The 23,416-nt window shown below is 40.3% G+C and overlaps 1 protein-coding gene across 2 annotated transcripts in view; it reads right to left on the reverse strand.

The window, feature by feature from the left end:
- Nucleotides 1-23,416, reverse strand: part of SGCD (sarcoglycan delta) — a 931,341-nt gene that overhangs the window by 362,601 nt on the left and 545,324 nt on the right. The window contains exon 1 of one of the 2 annotated variants that reach the window (XM_007077579.3): nucleotides 18,051-18,158. The exons of the other annotated variant lie outside the window; for it this stretch is intronic. The gene's annotated coding sequence lies outside the window, so the exon portion shown is untranslated. Of the gene's footprint in view, nucleotides 1-18,050; nucleotides 18,159-23,416 lie in introns of those variants that run through there. 2 annotated transcript variants of the gene reach the window in all.

The raw sequence follows: 23,416 nt of genomic DNA on the forward strand, positions 1-23,416 counted from the left end.
GGTTCCCAACCAAGCAGTGAAATTTACGCTACAAGAGGATCTCCATTTCATAACTCGGCTCCTTATGATTCTATAGATCAGGGCTGTATTGTAACAACATAGAAATGCAACAAAGTCATTTCTCGCTAACTTTTTTACACACCAAGATCCCTTAGAAGGAGAAAGAATGTTTTATAAGTTTGAAGGAAATTAGGCCTTTATTTCCTATTAAAACATATTCTATAAATTAAAGAAATGATCACATAATTGTAAAATCGTATCTGCAAGGTCCTTTAACTCCAATGAACTAATTTTATGAATGAGCTGATTTAAACCTAGAGTTGACCAACTTGTGCAGGAATACAGGGCTTATAGCAGGGCAAGGACAAGAATAACTGTACTGGACTCTAGTAGGTATGATGAACAATGAGAAATAAGAGTACGGAAGCTAGACATATTGCCACCACACCAGCTGCTTTTTCTTTGACATTTGCCACAACCAATGTGGGAATTATGTATTAGCTATAAAGTGGAAACAACATGTTCAATAAATATTTAGAAGACTCTAGAGATATGGATATCACACTTGTGATTTTTTTTTCATACAAAGATTGTTAGACTTTGACGAAATGCAGTGACTGTCTCTATTAGGGTTTCTCAATCTTGGATACATATCAGATAGCTTTAAAAACACCTATTAAATAATAGGTGTCTATTAAATAATAATCACAAAGGTAGAACTCAGGCATCAGCATTTTTAAAGTGTCCCACGTAATTTGGTATAGACAAGGTTGCATACCACTTGTCCAGAATAATCTCCCTCAGCCTTGACTATGCATCAGGCTCAAAAACAAACTTTTAACAAATACAAGTTCTGAGCTCTATGATGGAGTTATAATTGCTAAAAAAAAAAATAAATAAATAAAATAAATTAATTAATTAAAAAAACTCCCTAGGCTGTTCCAAGCATTTGGGACTACTTCTCTAAAAACTGGCCTTCAATATATTTTTCAATAGTATGACCACTGCAAGAGAAAAAGATTGCAACAAATTCTAGAATACGCAACAGCAAAAAAGCAGAGCTTCTCTGAGGGCTTGGCAGGACTCTTGCGCTCCTAGGGACCACTGATATTGACCACCATGTTTACTGACTAGCTGAGGAGTTTGAAGCCAGGAAGGAGAAGTAGTTCTCTTTCAAGTCACACAACAAATTAAAGGCTGAGTGGGGATCAGAATTCAGACCCCTCGTGAACGATGTAGTGGCCTATTCTGTATGTAACGAGGGCTCTTAAATCTCTACCACACCAACTGCCTACTTAAATAAGCCACATAAAACAGAATACTCCAGTTTGCAACTCAGATGGTAAGGGAAGAAGGAAAGAACAGGGAAGGGAGTGAGCAATTTTGTATGAATGGTTACAACAGGAAGCGAAGCCAACCAAACATAAGGAAATGCATACATCTGTTACCAATAATCCTGCAGAGAAAGGGAAAATTTAGATATGCTGAGTACACTAATTTTTCTAGTCAAAAACTGAAACATGTTGAGATGATAAAAATATAAAAAGAAAGATAGTCTCCAATCTGTGTTTCTTCTTGATCCTCCCCAGTAGAAATCCTTCCAGGGAATCAAGTTTCAAGTCCTCTCTTATCCAGGTACCTTTCATGACTCTGGGAGGCACCCTAGTAATACATTAGTAGCACCATACAATTTTTGTCAAATGGGCTAAAGTTAAGATGTTTTAATTACAACTAGTTAAGACTGTGTATTTTTCAAATTCCCTTTATGTTGGGTGGCTTTGGAGGATTTACATTAAGTTTGGAGGTCCAATTAACAGGAAGGTGAATTGGGGGTTCATATAGTTTGGGTACAGTAATAAGTATTTACGTCATTTGCAGACACTTCCTTGTAGAGGGTACATTATTTCTAGTCCTCCTCATGTAGCAATGTCTTCCAGAAATTCTTCTTCCACCCTTGGTGCCAACTCACCGAGTATGGGGTCATGAAGGTAAAGAACCCAAGTACACCTTGTGATGTAAACGTATCCTGTGATGGCCAGCACCAGAAATATCTGGGTAGTAAAGAGCCAGATGCCAGCTGGACTTTTTTTTTTTCAATCATTATATATGTAAAATTTCAAGTGAGATCCAATTCTCACTGACACTTAGTCAAAACAGAAATTCTCTCTTGACATGAATATATCCAATTCAGCATATAAAATTATAGGTGCTCCATACAGTTTTTATTTTTTATGAGAATCATGGAAAATAGAATGAACCAGAGTTCTTACGTTTGCAGGTTATGTGCACTGTGTGTTTATATTCTGTTTGTAAAGTTGCATGCTTTACACATCACCATCAGCAGTAATAAAGTCTCAGTTCTGTTGAAATTGCCATAGGAAGCAACGATCTTTCTATTGTCTACACAAGAAAGTGATAGTGCTAAACAGCTGTCATATGAAGAGGCAATCTACGGCTATGCAACCAAAAAGTATGGAAAAAGTATGTCAGTTAATTATTAACAATATCATTTTTCTGGATTTTATGATAGGTCTTTTAAAAATTAATGATTTCTTTTCTCACCCTAAACATATTCATGTTTTTAATTTGTTTGTATTTATATTTTTTTAGTTTATTTTTCCCATTAAAACATCCCCCCAAATTATTTAGGCTTCAGGCCTCACAAAACCTGGATCCTCCCCTAGCCCCTGCCATAAAGGACCCTAGGCATATGGCAAGCCCTCAGTGGGACACCACTGTGGGACATCACTGCTTAGCTGAACACACTGCAAGGTACTGTTATCGGTCTTCCATTAGGAGTGACTTCTGGACTTCGCAGTGGATAAGAACCACTCCAGGGTAATTGAATAAATGCACATTCCTAGGTGCATTTATGCCCTAATTCAGTAGGGCATCTCAGGAACCTGTGTTTATTAACAAGCACCAAATGATTTTGATAGATGTGGCTCAGAGACCATGCTTTGAGAACATGAATTTAGATCTAACATAGAGATACATCCCTGGCCCAGTCATTGGCTCACCCATTTTCCTCCCATGTCTATATAGAGTATATATAAATATACATATATAAATATGAAGGCTGGCAGAATAAAAAAAAAAATATATATATATATATACACACACATATATGTGTATGTATATGTGTGTGTGTGTGTATAGACAGAGAGAGAGAGAGGGAGAGAGAAAGAGTCATATTTTTTTACTGTGTTATCGTTCACATTTTCACTGCTTTCCTACACTGGTGCTTCCATTTCCACCACCCTCTTTCAGCAGGATACTGAATATTATGCTCTTTACAACCTTTGGTGTCTTGGTTTTTAAACGTGCAGGTATCTTTTCTGCCATGAGAAAGAAATCTCAGCTTACATGCATCTATATCTATTGTACTGCACATGTGAATTTTAAAAAGGGGTCCCTCTATCCCAATACCGTCTTCTTGAGAATCATAAGACCAGGACCTTCCATCAGTCTTTGGGAACCTCTTTAATTGTTATACAACATATTTTACAGTGATATGTGTAATCTCTCTGAATATATCCTAAATGCTTTTACGTATGTAAAACTTTGAACTCCAAGAGCAACTAAACAATGGTATGTTTATGTGTGTATGTAATTATATAAAATATGTGTACATGTGTGTGTACATGCATACATTTATTCAATGAATAAAAATGAAGCCAAAACGACATAACCAATGCACATCCTCCAGTAACACAAATCTATAAGATCACTAGTAAAAGAAAGTAAATTTACACAATTTGACTCCCTTTCCAAATACACATGTGATTATACTGATGTCAAAAGTAGGCTTAGATCTAAAGCATTATTCTATTCCTTTATGAGCCCATTTTCAGTGTTCATTTGTTTATAAACAAATCCAGTTGACTTATAGATCATCTATGCCTTGCACACAAAATGCAAGGGAATTGTATTTCTCATAGAATGAATATAGTGGAACTTACTGTTGTTTTGCCCTTAGATAGGAAGGAACTACAGTCAAGGTAATACCATAATATAATAACCAAATATCATCACGGGTTAATTAAGTAGCTGCTAAATATAATAGATGCTGAGTTTCCAAAAAAGGTCATTTTGGATGCACATATTACTAAAGCATGGTTTTGAAAGCTGCAGTCTCATGGTCTCACACATTCAAACATTCTTACCTGGGACCACGTAACACTAGAGAATCAAGGCCTGATCCTAATTTGTCAGCCTTAAGGACAATATCCTTTCACAAGACCTCTTCTTAGGGTGTATAGCCCTATTTGTTTCCCTGTTGCCATTGCAGCCATCACCAATAGCTTAGTGACTTTCTGATAGCCATGAAGCTTTTCTGAATGGACTCACAAATGCCCAACACCAGTCAGAGGAGCCACTGGAGGATTTGTACAAATCCCAAGTTTATGGTGAAGTCATTACAAAGACTTTTAAGCCAGGCCAGACTAGCTGGCCCCTGAACCCTGTAGCTATTGCTCCCGAGGAAGCTGAATTATATGTTCAGCTTAAGGTCACCAACACTAAGCTTCAGAGTGATGAGCCCCACTTCTTTGACAAACCTTGGACATCCTAACACGGAAAGACAATCATACTCAAGTGATCATACATTTCATACATGTTGAGTTCCCTTCCTCAATCTAATTGACATCAAATAGCTACTAGCCAATCTCAAACTGCCCCAGTTCTTAGATTTCATCAGTTGCTATAAGGTGGATGGAAGGTCCTGGGGCAGAACCCCATACAGCTGGCATACTTTGTGAGGCTGAGTACATATTCGAATCTAATACTGCTGTAAGTCCTCATTTGTCTGCGCTCAGTGTTTTTATTTCCGCAGAGATCTTCTTCAGGAGAAGAACAAATGTTGTCCTTTTCTCTCCCCAAATAAAAGAGATACCTAGAGAATAGTTAGAGCATCTGCATTATCAATCTGCTATGGAGGAATGCATTATGTTTTGAGAGCTGATTTTAAAATAACTAGTAAACTTTCTAAAGACACATATAAGGCCACCAAGTTTCCTGATGATTTTTCTTTTGGGCCTGTAAAATTTTAGACTATGATCTGCTCTACTAACAAGGTAGAGTTGAGAACAAGGAGGTACTGGCATGCATTTCACTCCTGCTTGCCAGACTCTTCTGCCCACTAGGCTTTATAAATATCTTGTTCCATAAGGGAATTTATAGGGATGCCAATGAGTGCAAGTCTGTAAAGTTATGCATAAGAGGGAAGAAACATGGCAGAGCAGGGACCTGGCCTTCAAAGGGAATTCCCAATCACAATCTATTTTTTCAGCAAGAAAAAATATTTTGGCCACTAAGTTTCAAGTACCACAGCAGGTCCTAGAGATACGTAGGTCTTCAAATGAAGGAGGAGGATCGTATTTCTGCTTTCTTCAAGCTTGTACTTTCATGGGAGAGATGGACAATACTCTTGCCAACAGATTAAGCCATTCGATCTAAGTTAGGTGTTAAGAAGGAAATGAAGAGGGTTCCTTAGGAGAGGATGGAGAGTGATCCACTCTGATCATGGAAGGCCATTCTGACAAAGGGACAATTAAAAAGGAGAACACATTTTTCAGCAGAAGATGCAGCAAGCATTCTGGCCATAACAGCCTGTTTAAATTAAGCAGGGTTGGTGGCAAAGCTGGTGCTGAATGAGCTCAGTGGACAGACTAGTTTGCAGACAGAGACTCTGGCCCACCTGGACACCTTGTAAGTTATGAAAAGGAGTAATGACTTAAAATGGGCCAATGAATAACTACCATCTTATTTAGAAATAAGACCAATAAGACAAATCACGGGAGATAGGGTTTGTTGATAATGATGTTGCATGTTAATATTTCCAGTACATTTACAAGTAAACATGAATCACATCACTGTGTACGAATCTAACCAGTTTATGTAAATAGCAGGACTGCATTCCCCCACAGCTGCATCACAATATCTAGGGTTTGTGTGAAATCACAGTCATTTTGGATTATCTTGGCACGAAAATAGTTTTCCATTAGCCATGTTAATTTTGAGGTCTCTGATTTCAAACTATCTGCTTTCCAGGGTTGTTTTCCATCAGCCATCCAGATAGCACATTAGTCTTGGTTTGTTAATATTTGGCACAATTTAGACAATTGTAACAAACTCATCACTTTTGGTTGTGATTTAACAATCAGCACTTTTTTTCTTATAAAAATTCATCTGTAAGAACAAATGCTTGTTTATGTGAAACAGTCTAAGAATGGCATCTTCCGTTTAAACACGTATATGGATTAATTTAAAAGTTAGGTATTCCACAGTTTAGTTTTCTAAGAATTGGAATATGTAAGTGTTGAACAATTTTTACTGAAAAAACTAGACGAGTGCATGTATTTAAAAAAAGCTTAAGAGTACACATTTAAAACCTTTTTTTGTTGTTGTTCACACTTCCAGTTTCCCTCCACAGAAGGGAAGACTATTACTAGTTTTTTTATCTTTATAGAAATGTTGAATAAATATGCAAGCTTTATTCAATATGTACACACATGTTTAAATTTTCCCTTTTTACACAAAGAATGGCATATTTAAGGCTCTTTATTGTTCCGAATCTAACTTGCTTAGATTCTGAATCCAACTTAATATAGCCAAGGGATAGTCCCATGAAAATATACATAAATTTGTATTTTTTAAGTTAAACAGTTTGAAATTATATGGATACATGATATTTTACCTAGCCAACATGTTAGTTATGAGCATTGAGGTTGTTTCCAATAATTTTCTGTTACCAAGGCTTATTTTAACAAAGAAGTACTTATCAGGGATTCTCATGACATTAGCAGTAAAAAGATGCCCTGTTTCTTGGACCTTCCATTCTAGTGGGGAAAACAATCAACAGATAAACAAACCAAAATGAAATTTTAAACTTATCCTTGAGAAGAAGGTTTAGGAAGAAAAAAAAAAGAAAGAAAGAAAGAAAGTAGGAGGAAAGGATAATGAGTGGGAGCCTCTTGTCTCAAGGATGGTCAGGAAAAAACTCTATAGTGGAAAGATTTGTGACAAAAGCATCAAGTGAGAGAGCAAAGCATGAAGACATCTGGGGGAAGCACTCTGGTCAGAGGAAACGGTATAAGCACATGCAAAGGCACTGAGGTGGGAATTCAATGGGCAAGTTTGAAGGACAGCGTGGCTAGACCAGAGCGAAGAAGAGGTAAAGTGTTTGAGAACCAATTTGGGAGTGCAGGCAGAGAGGTGCACACTGGGTCTTATAAGCCACTGTGAAAATCCTAAGGAGGGTACTGATTATGCTGTTAACTATCTGAGAACCGAGGCATCAGAGGAAGAGGGTCCGATCTTCGCTTCGGGATCTGTAAGGAAGAGAGCACTGCAACAAGAATGCAGATAGAGAAACCAGGCACCTGTGATTACTGCTATTGCTCAGGGGCTGGTGGGGGCAGTAGCCCAGACTGTAGCAGCAGTGAGAGAGAAGTTGGTGAGGTACGACTGTATTTTTGGAAAGTAGAGCTAACAGCATTTGCTGCTGCCAGAGACACAGGGTGAGGGTAAGAAAAGGAGAGGAGCTGGGGAATGCCAAGGGTCTGGTGTGAACAGCTGGGTGAAGGATGGTACCATTCGTCATGATGGGGAACACTAGGAGAATAGTGGGCTCGCCGGCAGGTGGTGGATGGAGTGTACAGAGGGGAGAGAGAGAGGTCAAGTTGATTCCATGGGGGTGGAGTCCCAAAGGCACTTTGAAAGGAGTCTGGAATTCAGGGGAAAGACTGGGCTTAGAGATTAAATATTCAAGTCTCCTGTATATGAATGTTATTTAAAGCCCCAGTAACGTAGCATGCATGTTTCATCTATGCCCAAATGTGCCTCAGAGAAGTCCTGAGAAATTGAATTGCTAGGTCAAGCTGCACATGTGTGGGGAGTGGGGGTGGGGGGGAGGGGACAGTGTTTCTTATAGATATTACCAAAGTTCTCTTCCAATGTATAATATGCCTTATACTTACATTCAAAAGGTTTATTTCTGATCAACTGGAAGATATTTCAGTATAATTGCGACCATTATTTCTCACCATCTCTGAGAGTTAGAAGTATGAAGTGCCAGCTGAGGTAGTTTTAAATGGAATATATTTTTGAAACACACACACATATTTGTACTAGGGACCATTAGATACATGAGCTAATACATTCTTGGCAATACCCTGGAAGGTGAATATTATTAAAATCATTTCATAAATTAAGATTCTGAGGTACTACGGAGTGAAGGAAAGTCCTCAAGGACAGCTCTAATTAGTATGCTGGTTAGGGTCTGGACTCAGAGTGAGGCCCAGTTTTCTTTCCACCGCATATGGAATGTGGCAAAGACTTGCCTTTCCCTGAATGTAACATGAGGTGTTTAGAATTACCATCCTTGTGTACTTAGTGCCGCATGTGCTTAAAATGGCGTATGCATGGCCACCGCCTGACAAGTCTGTGTTTTCCTTCAGATCCTCCCAAGCTACTGTTCAGGGCATTTGGAATACATCAGTGAGCTGAAACACAGATGCCTAATCTCACGGCAGTGGTGAGAGGCAGTGAAGGGGGAGACAGATAACAAATATGAAACCAAAGTATATTACACTTATGTTACAGGGGACAAGTACTAGGGGTAAGGACTCCCCCTGATCAAAAGACAGGAAAAGGGGGATCAGAAGTATGGGGGTTGGGGGAATCAGAGCAGGTTCGATTCTTAAGAGCATGGGAAGGGTTAAACTCATGGAGAAGGTACTATCTTAAAAGACTTGAAGGAATCTGGAGAGCCACTGAAGCTTTGGCTATGCATAAAACGTGGACATCATTGTAACGTGGTTCTTGATGCTCCAAAGTGATGACTAAAAGAGAACATGTAAAACTGAACACCCTTAAAGAGGAAAGATAATTTCAAACACCTGACCACAATTTTCATTGTATCATTTTCACGTGTGCACTTGGCATGCATCTACCCATCAGAGCCTCACCTATGGTCAGATTTTGTTTTTAAAGAATGTGACTTTTTAATGTTTATGTGAACAGTGAGGGAGGGGCAGAAGAGAGGGAGACAGAGGATTCAAAGCAGGCTCCGCGCTGACAGCATAGAGGCAGATGCAGGGCCTGAACTCACAAACCACAAGATATAACCTGAGCTGAAGTTAGATGCTTAATCTACTGAGCAACCCAGGCGCCCCCATGGCCGCCTTTCTTAACAGGAGTGACAGTCCTTTGCAGCAAACCAGCTGTGTCATACAAGACCAATGTTTCTTAAATCCCTGTGATGACTCCAACCAGAATCAGTAATGAGGATCCCAGTTGAGCGTCTAGAACTCTTCTGTGACTTGGGGATCAAGCCATGTAATAATAATGAACATGACTCAAATACTTAAGACCGGACAATGAGATGCAAGCTGGAAGGGGACACAAGCAATATAAAGTTGAAATCATTATTTAACAGGAGAAAACCAGGTTCAGGGAGACCAGAGAGTAAGTCAGAAATAAGGCCAAAGTGGGCCAGAGAACCACAGGCTTCCCACAAATCCGGGCTTTGGTCTTTTCAGCTGTTTGACATCACTTTCATCAACCACCACGGGCACACCTTCAGAACAAAACCCAACGGCAAATCACAAGAAACCTATTGGTTTGCTAGCCCAAAGAAAGCATGCAAATCTGATGACAAATGCTTGTTTAATGGTTACCATGTGCCAGACACTGTTCTAGATGCTTTACTGAACCTATATAATTCTCACAGTCATGTAATTATGAGGAAGGCACTATTATTATCCCCACTTTACAGCTGAGGCAACTGAGAAACAGAGAGGTTAAGTCATCGACCCAAACACAGAATGTTAAAGCAAGAATTCGAATTTAGATTGTCTGGCTGAAAAACCAATCCTCCTAACTCATGTTAAACGATCCCACATAGAAGTGTCTACTTGGTCAGAGCAGCATGATGACTAATGAAAAACATGTTTTTGTGACAGTTTGAGCATGAATTTCTCAACATGGATATGAACTGTAAGACAATTCATCGATACTACAAATACTACAGCAACAGGAGTTGCTGGGGTACATGTTCCTTAAGTACAGGCATCTTTCCCAGGTAATAAGCCATCTTTGATGTGTCTCTGGAACCCACAAACTTTTACAGCATCATGAAAAACAGCTACAACAAATTAGGTGCATCTTTTAATAGTGATTCAATAGTTCCATAAAATTAGAATTGATCCAGATTTTCCCTTGACAATTGTGTTTGGTAATGATCTTTTGCTGTGCTCTCAAATATTTGCAATGAAATCTGTGGTCTGAAAGGAAATGCTATTTACCTCATTTTTAGTTATGTTATTTGTATGTATGTATGTAAGGAGGTATTTACATTTTTTGTTTTGTTTTAAATCAAGGCATCCAGAAACAAACACGCTAACAATAATAGGGAAGTTATTACGTACTTGGATAAGTACCTGGCATGCCTCCATATATGTATGCATGTATGTCTATTAAGCTATAATTTACTTCCAGTGAAAAACACAAATATTAAGTATTCAGCTCAAGTTTTACAAATCTGTACATCTGTGTAAACAATATCTGATCAAGGCAGGGAATGTTTCCAGAACCCTAGAAAGTTCCCTTATGCCCCTTCCTAATTAATCACCATCCCTAGAGGCAGTGACTGTTCTGATTCCTAGCACAATAAAAAATTTAATTCCATGTACAATACTATGATGTGATTACTCCAAGGAATATCTGACTTCAAAACCTGTACACTAGGCATGCTGTCCTACTGCATTTTTGCTCAGTAGATACCTACCCATGACCTACTCGACAGTGCCCTCTAAGAGAGTCAGGTCATAATGCTTTAATTTCTTTCCTATGCATCTAGAATGGTACTTTACATACCACCCTTAAAAGAACTATAAAAGAAAGGTGATTCAAATCTTTTTTTTTTTTTTTTTTTTTTTTTTTTTTTTTTTTTTTTGAGAGAGAGAGAGAGAGCAAGAGCACCAGAGCAGGGGAGGGGCAGGGAGAGGGAAAGGGAGAAGGAGAGCGGGGGAGAGGTAGGGGGAGGGAGAGAGAGAGAACATATCTTAAGCAAGTTCCACACCCAGCACAGAGGCCAATGCAAGACTTGATCTCACAACTGTGAGCTGAAATCAAGAGTCAGACACTTAACCAACCACTTAACCAGACACTAACTAGGTGTCCCTCAAATCATTTTCTATGTTCTGAGGTTCAGAAAAGAAACCCTACTGAAAGATTACTATTGAAAACACCTATAGATCAGGAGGGTGGGGTTAGTGAATAAAGTGGACACATAACCCTCTCAAAGTAATGGAAACAACTCAGATCCTACTACTTGCCATGCTGTGGGAGACCAGACTAGTGACACCCTTCTTTACCTCTTTCTAGATTATCTAGATTTATAGATAATATCTCAGAATGTCTAAATCCTTTGTAATTAGTTAAGAAAAAAACACTTGGTAATCCAAAATGTGCCTTTAGGCCAGCCCTTAGACTGGGATCTGCTGTTCGCATCCTTGGCCTAGCGAATACCAGGTGTAGTTTTGCCTACAACAGAAGTGATGCCACAAGCCTTTGAAGATCAGGGCCAACTTTGGGAGTTAATGTGTGTCATTATGTGGTCATTACTTAAGGATATTAAGAAACATCCTTAATAGAGAGAAGAACTGGCAACAGGAAAATGGAATGAAATTTAAAGAGAGAGAGAGCGAGCTGGAACGAGTATAGGACAAGAGAGATGATGGTGAACAACCACAGGTAAGAACAGGAAAGAAAGGAACACAGGGTGACTCTGCCTGTCCGCTATTCCTAAGTTCTAAGTAGTCTTCTTTCATGGAACATGCCACTCCCACTACCACAACCCTAACCGGAGTTAGGACAACAGGGTGGTGTCTAATGTTTGCTTGGATGAAGGAGCTAACAGCTGATATTTATTCACTGAGCTCAAGAAGTACAGTTTCCGTGGCTAAATACTTCAACCCCAGCTGGTAACTAACTGCAGGGTTTCCAAGAGTCCAGAAATATGTTATTTAGAATTCAGGGTGCTCATGAGAGAGTCTGATCCTATTACCTCGCAAAGGAAAGTGGGCTGAACAAGGAGGGAGTTTCTAATCCCTGGCAATATAGTTTTTTATCAGGAAACTGTGCTTGTGTTAATAGGTGCCACTGCATTATCAGTTACAAAGAAGAATAAAGCCTTAGCTCCACATTCACCTACACACCCAGAGCTCCATTAGGACAGCCACCAGCAAAGGTTTTCAAGCAAGCCAATCTCACAGGATTTATACACTTAGTGAACCGTGGTGACACCTTCCTCCCCAAGTCCTACAAACCTCTCTGACAGCAGGCCAGGGGCCACAGATTACAAGGCTTCTTTATATAAAGTGGTTCACACTTGGCAATTGGAATTTGAAATAATAATGAAGACAATCACTTCTTTGTGTGGCAGCAAAGGTGAAAAAGCACAGTGGAATCTGGAGAGAAATTCAGGCAACGCAGAAAAAGTAACTTGGATAACTCAGGGTAAAATATTCTTTCCTCTGCTGATTGTGCCCATACTTCTTTTTATCTTGGTTTGCCTATTTCATTCTTTGCCAGTCTGTCTCATGCTGTCTTAGTCAATATTAAATGTGTGTGTGTGTGTGTGTGTGTGTGTGTGTGTATCTCCTTCTGCTATAAGATCATCTCACCTCCCACTCTTCCTTCTTACTGTGCCACTTCTCCCATAAAATCACTCTCTTCCCCTTAGGTTAATAGACGTTTGGTGTTCTGTTCATGGAATATGCACCTGGCAGATGACTGGAACTGACTTCAGGGAATCATATTTTTGTCAAGAGGAGTTTAAGTAGAATGTGTTCAAGAAAGGTAAGGAGAATAGCACAGGAAAAGAGGAGGGACATATGAAATAATTCAAGATGCCCATCCTTGGGAAAGGAAGACTTGGACCTTCATAAAGTAATGGGAGAGCTTTAGAATTCCAAAAACGATAGATTATGAGAAACAGAAAACACTCTAGTGGCATCAGATCCCATTGTATAGGTGGGAAAACTGAGATCCAGCAATTAGTGAAGTCAGGACCTATCCCAAAATTTCTGACCACTTCTATCTTTACTCCCTTTCTCCACCTCACTTCTGCACCAAGTACCATCACCCATCTCAAATGTGGCTCCAGAGTACATGACAAAGGGCATAGGTTACAAAGCACAGACATGAACATTGGCTCAATTTGAGGAGATCTGAGATGAGAAATGACACCCCAGCTGCCTTGCAGAGTAGAGAGGTTCTCCATTATTGAAGGCACTGCCAACCCATGTGGCTGACATCTGTCAGCAATGCTATAAATGGCATCCCTGCAGTGGATACTGATTTAACCACATCTTAAACAAACCCAGTTCTGTGCACAGTGTCTGGCTGGCTTCAAAAGAATCACTCAGAGAGCTTTTAAAAATATAGAGACTCTCCAACTCTAATCTCTGAAATTCTGATTCAGGAGGTTTTGAGAAACCATGGAGGCTGGTGATTTCTGAGGAAACTTCCAATACTAAGATTCCAGTATGTTTCTTATTTGTTTTTTGTTTTTTGTTTTTGTTTTATTTTGCTTTTGAGGCTTGCCTTCCAAAGTATCACTAAGTTATCATTACTGAGGCGATGCATATAACATGTAGTCCACACCAGACTCATAGTCAAGAAACAAGAAGCATTGCCATTGTCGCAGACTGCCTGTGTCCCTTAGACAGTCTTTTGATCTCAGTGTTCACTTTCCGGATCTCAGTGTCTGCTTCCATAAAGTGGAAGGAATAGATTATTTAGGCAGTGTTTTTCAAATGTATTTGTTTATTTGATTTTGTTGTTGTTGTTGTTGTTGCTGTTCTTGTTTTGTTTTTTGTTTTTAAGCATTTGTGGCCCCAACTGTCCATGCCTGTCCTACAGGCATCCTCCCTGGTGTTCACTGATAATAGATAGGCTCTGATAGGCTCATCATCTGGCAGAAATCTCGATCTGAATTTGTGGGTTCCTACTCCATACCCAGAGGGTGAAGCATGGTTGGCTGCAACCCAGTATGGTAGTATCATCGCATGGGACCAGTGGGTACACAGTCCAGTTCTGGGTGTGTATTCTGAGATGCGAGGGGAAGTCTACATGGGACAGGATCCCTTCCTGATGAAAGGGACAAAGTCTCATGAGGAAAGGTGTTTTCCCCTTCATGCCCTGCCACCTGTGCCCTGACTTAGACACGATGCACGGACATGAGCACAGGAAGGTCAGCTAAAGGGCAGAAGATGGGGAAGCAGAAAGGAAGCTGTGTTCACTGGGGACAGTGCTCAGTTGTCACACTAGCCCTGGACTGTCCAAGCATGACCTATACCTGTCCACACCAAAAGCAATACCTTATACCTTCAGACTTCTGTGAGCAGAGTTTCTATTACTGTAGCCAAACACAAGTTTCACAGGTACTGCCTTAGAACTCCCTTTTCAGATGAAATCTCCTGCAAAACCCCAATACAGAAAACAAGTCAAAGTAGCTGGGCTACAGTAGAAATACGGAGAGGGTGTTTCCAGTTCCAGAACCATCCTTCCCCAGATTCCTGACAAGGTTCTTCCATGGAACCAAAACCAGCCAGGACCAGCATCTCTTAACGTGGAGACCCCATGAGAGATCCTCAAATCTTCCCTGAGACCTGAGAGTTCTTCACCAAATCTGTTCTTGTGTTTTTCTTTCTTTCTTTTTTTTTTTGATGTGATTATTTGGTGTAAATTTTGTCCTAGAAAATATAGGTCAGATTCACAACTAATGCCTACTACCACACAGCTTTGGTGTCTGTATTTGTATTAACCATGTGATCGTGTGGGTGACAAATGACTCCATTCTAATTTTTATGAAGAGAGAAAGGAGAAGAATGTGACACAACATAAAATGGCATATTCCTTCAAGGTGCAAATAAAAGGACAGAGTGAAGGTAGATGGGAAGAGAAAACAGCTGTTGAAGAATCAAGTGTCTGTCCAGGATATAGAAATGTAAGTGTGCTGGGATCAAAGTAATCTCTGGGTACGTGTTAGTCCCATATTCATGGTGTAAACCTTATTAAATTCCATGGGGCGCCTGGGTGGCTCAGTCGGTTAAGCATCCGACTTCGGCTCAGGTCGTGATCTCGTGGTCCGTGAGTTCGAGCCCCGCGTCGGGCTCTGTGCTGACAGTTCAGAGCCTGGAACCTGTTTCAGATTCTGTGTCTCCCTCTCTCTGACCCTCCCCCGTTCATGCTCTGTCTCTCTCTCTCAAAAAAAAATAAATAAATAAACATTAACAATTTTTTTTTTAAATTCCAATAATGCATCTTCTACATAAGAAACCAAAGTTCATAATCTGAATGTTATGAGATATATTTCTCTGTATTTAATGCAAAATTTTGTTTTAGGACTATGTTTATTCAAGAATGATTAAAACAGAGAGGTAGTATCTAGGTGGGTATTTTCGGTTTGTACATATGTGACAGTACAATAAAATAATTAAGTCGATAATGAGGGCATTGATTTCCCCCACAAACACCCTGTTATGAAAGGGGTTTCCGTATTACTCATACTCAAGAAATTCTGCACTACAGGATGGCCCAGGTCTCTTCCGGATGGTCAAATCCAAGATTCTATGAACCTCCTAACCTTATGAAAGTAGAATTAAACACTTTCACCAATAAATGGTACAGGTATGACCTTAGAGATGTTTTTTTTTTTTTAATTAAAAATAATTTAAATAATTTCATTCACCAAAATAAAGTCTATGTATCCTTTTATCTTCCTCTGAAAAACTTTGTCTTTATGACAAAGTGTCCATGGGCAGGGCCTAGAACCAACTGGTCACCACAATCACTCACCCATCCACACCTGGTCCAGTCACTCAATACTCCCAGTGGGAATACCTCTGGATGGAAGAAAGAGGGGTTAAAAATAAAGCCTTAAGAGTCTGCTCCCTCGCTGCTTGGGAAATCTGAACCCCTGGGCGTTGCCGTTCTTACAAAATGTGCTTTCTGATTGCTTCCAGAAGGCACAGCGGGGTAGACTGGCCACAGGGTCTCCCAGCGTGTTAGAAGGTAAAACGATTCTCGCCGAGACCGTGGTTTATCCACGCACTTCAAGCGAATGAATTGGTGCCTGCTGGTTTGTGCTGTTTCTAGTCCGCAGGCTTCATTCCTGGTCACCGTCTCCTCCCTCTGCCCTCGCTGCCCCCTGTGCGGAGTGGCCACTCCTCTACCCTGTTGCCTGCACCTCTGCCCTGATTCCTTCTCCTCTACCCTCCCACCCCTTCTTTTTCTTTTCAAATGTCAAGGGAGCTTGATTCGCCCCTCCTATACTTCCAAAAAAGGGAAACTATAAAGTTTCTTCCAAGTTTTAGGCGCTGCCGTTCAAAATTCTGTAACCCGGAGCTGCCATTTCACGCCTGCTCTGCTCAGTGCTTGACACAGGCTAAATTTAGACAAGTATGACATTAGAGCTCACTTGAGTCTCCTTTTTCACTGGCAGTGGGCTTGGCTATGGCTCATGTCGGTTCCTAATGTGTCCTGGCATTCTGCTCACCCAGTAGGCACTTAGGAAAAACACCAATGTAGTCACTGTCTATGCTGACTTCCAAATGCACATTTGTTTCTGTCCCACATCCTGTGCGTCCCAAACCCTCGCCACCCAACATAACACAGAGATAAGACTGATGAAAAAAATGTTTGCATTCCACTCTTCGAGTAAGCACCCCTGCTGGCCCCCATTTCCCAATTCCTTCCTCCAAGTGCACAACTGTGGAGAAAATGAGGGCTGAGAGTGCGGACTTTCCACCGAGAGGACAGAGGTCGGCCTGCACAGACGTCTTACACAGAAGATGAAGAGCTCCAGCCCTGTATCCCTCATTCACCCATCAATCTGGACTGTTAGCTCCTCACTGAGAGATTTTAAAACTAAAGTAAACACGCACCTGAATCCATTCATTCAACTTTTTCTCCAGCTTGACTCTTGGCCAAGACCCTTTGGAGAGCACAAGAGCTGTCACCAATTGCTCTGCCAGTAATCACAAAGCTGGAGTGAGATTTTGCCCAGCCCTTCCTGAGCTGAACGAGTTTCTTAAGTGCAATTACACAGTGTATTTTCCAAATGCTAAGCACAGAATAAGGTAGAGCTTTCCCAGGGTGGGGTATAAAAACCTGTACTGCATTATAGCTGATACATATGAGGAAGGATTATTTAAAAAGTTGGGTTTTTTTAAAGCACTCTTTCCAGTGAAGTGCAAAATAAAATCAATTAAGGAGCTAAAATTCACCCCATCCTATGTGTCTTATAGCAATGATTATGAAGAAACTACTGTTTTCTGTTTCCCTTTAGTTGTCTCTATTTCCAAAATACAGAAGTAGTTTTTGAGAGTAAAACTGCCACTAACTTTTCAACTCAGGATAGTTGAAAACTATTATAGAAACAGAATTACAAATGTTGATCCAGCATATTTCTAGGCAAACCTATCAGTGGGCTCCTTAATGACAGCCCAAATCCCGTAGAATAATAAGAGATGCCAGGAACTCATACACACATATCTGCTCCCACACTCTGAAAATGTAATCCAAAATAGAAACTTCCAATTCTGATTCCTTGCTAAAATGAAAGCTATTTTCTGCTAAAAACACCCCTCTCAAAGCTCTCATGAAACAAAGAACACAGATAGTTTCATCTCAAATGATCTTTCGTGCCAACGAACCGTCCTTCCACGCAGATAAGTTACAGAAGGTGGGAACAGGGTGACCGCCCAAGGATTCGCAAACTTTTCTTTTCCCGTTTGTGTTGCTAGCTAAATCCCAACTTTCAAAAGTGTCTCAGTCCTGCTGGAAATCAGAACTTGAAGAGGGTATGGGGGAGGAAAAAAAAAATGATTACAAGTCCACACCGAACGTTTGAAGGGATGGAGTTCTAACTTGCAACACACACACACACACCGGCCAAAAACTCCCAGTACTTGCAAACAAACAGCAGGCTGAGAAAGTGAAAAGAAGCGTGGAAATGTAAAAACTTAACAGTGCCCTACCTCGCTTGTCTGCTTCACAAAGCGCCTGATGAAAATCGCCCACAAGCCCAGAGTGAGCCGAGAGGCTCTGAAGGAGGCGGCCGCTCAGCCCGCCGAGCGTGAGCAGGCCCAGCCTGTGTTCAGAAGCTGCCCCAGTCAGATTTTCCAACTGCAGAATTGCAGCCAAGTCCCTGCCCATGCCTGAAGAATTTCCTGAACAGCATTCCCGTTCTTTCTCTGACGGCTTTGAAACCGTACTCTGTCTATACTTCAATAAGGCTTTGTCAGGCCAACTCAGAGCTACTGGTCTGTCTCCAGCTATCAATGGGAAACACATGTGTCAAGCACAGACTCGCTCCCCTGCAACAGCGTCCGTGGCGTCTGCTGGGCTCACGTTCACAACCCCAAGGGAAAGGGCTTCTAGAACCAATTCGGATCGTTCATCCATTCTCCAGGTTCTGCTCTGTGCTGCCAGATGCCGGAGAGGAGTCTTCTGCTGCTCAGCACTGCCCATTTTTAACTTCTTCCCCTGGCAGGCCCGGGCTCAGCCCTGTGAGCCCACTGAGCTCTTGCCAGCCCTGATAACGAGCCTATTTACAGCTGAGAGATGCGAATTCTAATTGAATCTCCCTACCTGCCTTTGCCTCAGTCATTGCTCAAAATCTCAATTGCTGGAGGGGGAACAGTAGTTTTAGTATTTCTAGATTTTGGTTCAGTACTTCAGAGTTCTCCCCTCATCCTAGTATGTGCATCTTGGCTGCTGCAACTAAAAATAATGCAATTATTTTTCAGGCATTTTAGTTGCTGTCTGCTCTGTAGCTGTGCTGGTCCAGGAATGTAACATTTCCCATGCTCTTGAGACGTGTGATGGTTACAGGGAACAGAAAGGAGAAAATAACGTACCTTTAATCAGGATAGGGCCTAATTCTGTGCACCTGTGATTATTTCCGGATGACATTCCATCAAGATGTCCTGTGTACACTCTGCTGGATTTCGTGATCGACTTTTGACGTTTCCTCTTACCGTCAAACACGAGAAAATCTTGAAAGATACCATGAGGACACCCCTCTTCTCCTACACTGAAAACCCCATTTATAAAGAGTCAAAGCTAAGTTGTCAAGGTAACACTGTAGGAAAGGGATGATTTATAGAGAAAGCCTCATCTGTTTTGAGGGGGTTTTTTTAATTAATATTTTATGTCCTAAAATCACATCCCATTAGCAACTTATTTTAAAGAACGGGCTCACCAGATTTTAGAAAGTGTCGTGTGTTCCTGAGGGGCTGTTGTAAATAACAGGATCTGGTGGGGTCTTGAATTTAGCATCAAATTGCAATAGGTGCTCACAGCAGGATTAGATTTTTGCTTTGGGAAGCAGTGTATGTATGTGTGTGGGGAGGGGAGCACGTGCACCTCTACGGTTAGGATGCAATTATAGAATCCGAGGACTCCAGAGTTGGAAGGAACCCCAGAGATCATCCAATCCAAATTGTTTCTACCCTTCATTTTGTAGAGGGAAATGGAGACCCAGACAGATGAGATGACTCATCCAGAGATGCAAAGACAGTTAATGCTGGAGCTGAGGTTGGAAAATGGGCTTTTGGCTAATTTTCTATGTGCTTTCTCCATCCCAGCATCATTGGGGAAGGGCAATGCCATCTAACCTTCCCAGGAATAGGCTTGCAATCAGTTCACCTTGGTCTAATCTTAACTTTGTCTCTCTTACTGACTGTGAATCTTGGCCAGCTTGCTGAACCCCTAAGGACCTCAGTTTCCTCATCTATAAAATGGAAACAATGATAGATTCTACCTCGTGGAATTGTTGAGGAATTTGGTGAGATAACTCACATAAAGTGGCCTATAAGATACATTAAATATGATATTTACTTATATATTTATATATATATATATAATTATATATATATAATTAATTATATTTATGAAATATTATTACAATGCCTATAAATTTCAACTTAGTTTTCTCTCAATGGGGCAAATATTGGACTCTTTCTCTTAACTCAAAAAGCAAAACTGTGCTCTTACATTTAGTTTGAGCTCTTAAAATAAGCTATTTGTCTAGTTTTCTGCCACTTTACCTTTACGTAATAGGGGCCTATCTCCTTAAACATAGGCAAGTATCCTAATACCTTCTTGGAACATTAAGCCCACTGCATAGCTACTTTTCATTTACTCCCTGAACTTAACACTCAAGGCTTTCCTCAAGATTAACTCACAGGAAAGGAAAACAGTGAGACCAAATCTGCCGTCACTTACATGAGGCTGAACAAAGTGCCATTTGCAGAGAACTGGACTTGGTCTGGAACCTGAAGAGCTCAAGATTACCACTCTAAAAATAGGAAACCACTAACAATTACAATTCCCTGTTTGGTAACTGTGACATCCTCAATTAACAACAACCATCCCTCCCCCCGCCCGCCACCCCATCCCCCACACACTCCAGAAACTGAGAAAGAAAACTTACTGAGCAAACAGCTGCAATAAATTCTAAAGAATCAGATGTCTACCTGGGGTTCCAGAGTCTTTGTCTTAGAGCCAACAGCAGCAAGCAGTTAATGAACCACTAGCTACTTATTAATCATGTTTAGTGTGCCAAACTACTTTCGCAGAAACAAAATAGGTCGAGAAGTTAAATTTGAGAGGTTTACAAATGTTTTAGGAATCGGGTAAACAAACCAACATAAAGCAGCTGGAAAAAACAAGCTCCGACTTATACAAAGGCTGGACAATGGTGATGTGATTCAAAAGGTGCGTCCCCAGTACCTTTCCCCCCAAAATACTTGCTACATGGCTCATTTCTGGGGGGATATTTGGAGAAAGATGGATCGGTTGTGACCAGCCTCATCACTGAAACTCAAAAATCCTGAAAAGTTATTTACCTGTTCTAATGGTAAGAAAAATTATCCAAAACTTGAAAAGAAGGCCAAAAGATAATCATGTGCTTTCAATGTTTTATGTGGTGCTTGTCACATGCTCTCTCAAGAATTATCTAAAGGAAATGTGCTTTGCTCCATTTACTACTTGCTACTAAATAAAGGTCCAGAATTTAGTGAAGTTATGTTACTTTAAAGACTTTTTTCTGTGAAAGGTACAAATTATTTTTATCCAGTAGAAAAAAAAATAATCCCATGTGGTTTACTGCCCTGTGAAACATTAATCCGTTTTGTGTCCCAGCTAGTAATCTTGTACTAACATTCTTTTATTAACACACTCATAAACAAAGAGCTCCTCAAATGTTCTTGGACCCAGTCTTACCATCATACTGATGTCCTCATCAATTAATGAGTCAAATTAAATTTCTGACATCTTTTTACTCTTGTAAAGTCATGTTTTTAACTTCCAAAATGATAGTGTGATGTGGTTTCATTTTCCCCATCTGCATGATGAGTGTTATAAATCTCGTGAGATAATGCATAATAAAGCACTTAAGGTGTAATATTTGTTTTTTTTTAGTTTTGTAAACGACTCTAGGGATTACTAGACTAGATCACTTAATAATCTCCTTCCTATCACATCTTCCAATCCTGTCTTTAGATTCTACAATGGCCACTTCTGCTAGAATTCTTCCATGGATGTTGACCTCCTAGCTTCTCAGAAACTTCTACTTTTAATGTTCTAAAATTAACAACTGAAATACATCTCCCTATGACACGTCCCGATTCTAAAGCCACTAACTATAAAGGTCAATTTAAAATTCCGACTTTAAGAATCATGTGAGTGAGAAAACTTCATTCTCAACTAGAACATCAACTCCATGAGGACATGGATTCTTGTCTACACCATCTCCTGCCATTGTTTCCAATGTCTATGACTGGGAAGTAGTTGGACCTCGTATTTACCCTCTGAATCAATGGAAGCCTTGGACTTCCTTGAAAAGGGAGGTCCTAAATCATCCTTTGTGAAGAACTACTTGACTACAATTTCAACTTCTCTGGTGCCATTGGATCATTTCTGCTCATGACAGTGCAGATTCCTCTTACCACCTCATTTGCCTCTTCTAGGAATGCTTCAGTTTGGCTAGTTTTCTCTTAAAATCTGATGCCGAGAGTTGAACAAACTCTTCAGGTGTGCTAGGTCTAATTTGGGGGCAGAGGAACAAAACTCTCTCTCATTTAGGAACTATGTTTCTATTAACGCAGTCCATGATAATCTTAGCTTTGGTGGCGGTAACCTTGAGTCATACAGAGAAGCCAGCTCGCAGAGCCTCTATCACAGATGCGCTTACATCTCCTACCTGGTTTACATCTGTGATTCTCCAGCCTACCTTTACGTTAGAATCATCTGGAGGGAGCTTTTAAAATGACCAGATCCAGGGGCACACACCTGAGACTTTGATTCTACTGGAATGGGACAGGAACCCCGTAATCCAGGTGATTCTAATACCAGCCAGACCTCAAAATCATGAAGTTGCAGCGATAACTTCTAAAACATAATCCTAAGCATGTCACTTTGCGAACTAAAATCCTTAAATGTCTTTCTTACTATTTCCTGAAAGGTAAAGACAACAACTGTCACCATGACTTGAAAGGCCTGGCTTCATCTGGTCCCTTGTCTACATCTTCTGTCTCATCTGCTGCCACTCTCTCTTCTTCAAAGAAATCGTGAATCTTCCCACTTGAGAATCTTTTACAAAGCTGGTTTCTCCTTCTGGAAAGACTTTTCTTTTTCCTAGAAGTTACCCTCACTCTCATGTTTTCAGTTCTTTAACTCCTATTCAACCTTCAAATGTATACTCCATTATCACTTCCTCTAGGATTTAGTTATCCCTGAACACAACAGCCCCCCATTACCTATGCCCAAAGACCAATACTTATCATAGATTTGATTACACATTTATTTGTATTTTTATTGGATCCATGTCAAAATGTCCTGATACAAAATGAATCTTTTCCATGAGAGCAGAAACCTCTTACTCTCTATTGGGTCCTAGTTCCTTCCACTGTGCCTAGCTCAAAGGAAGTGCACAAAATATACTTTTAAGTATGTGAATGCAGGGTTTGGTTTTGTTTTTTTAACCCAAGTGCAAGAATATGCACACAACTCCACTTTATCTTCAAGTTTCAGACTTCATTTAATCTTTCTGACATGCTAAAACATTGTATTGTACTCAGGATATGGAGTTCTCTTATACAATGTAAATATTCCCCCAAAACTAACAAGCCTTTTACATGTTTATCTACAAGACTTTGTGCAAAATTACCAAGTCAGGTTTCTAGCAAAGACCTTAAGGTCTGAGATACAAGGTAGAATGGCTATGATTATAGGGTAGAGTGTTTGTTGTGTCACTTACTTGGGAGGGCAGGCTGAGATACTACTTTGGGGTCATCAAGAGGCACAAAGTAGTTACGGCACAAATCTGAAAAGAGGTATT

Source organism: Panthera tigris, chromosome A1, assembly GCF_018350195.1.
Source record: "Panthera tigris isolate Pti1 chromosome A1, P.tigris_Pti1_mat1.1, whole genome shotgun sequence".
Taxonomy (NCBI): domain Eukaryota; kingdom Metazoa; phylum Chordata; class Mammalia; order Carnivora; family Felidae; genus Panthera; species Panthera tigris.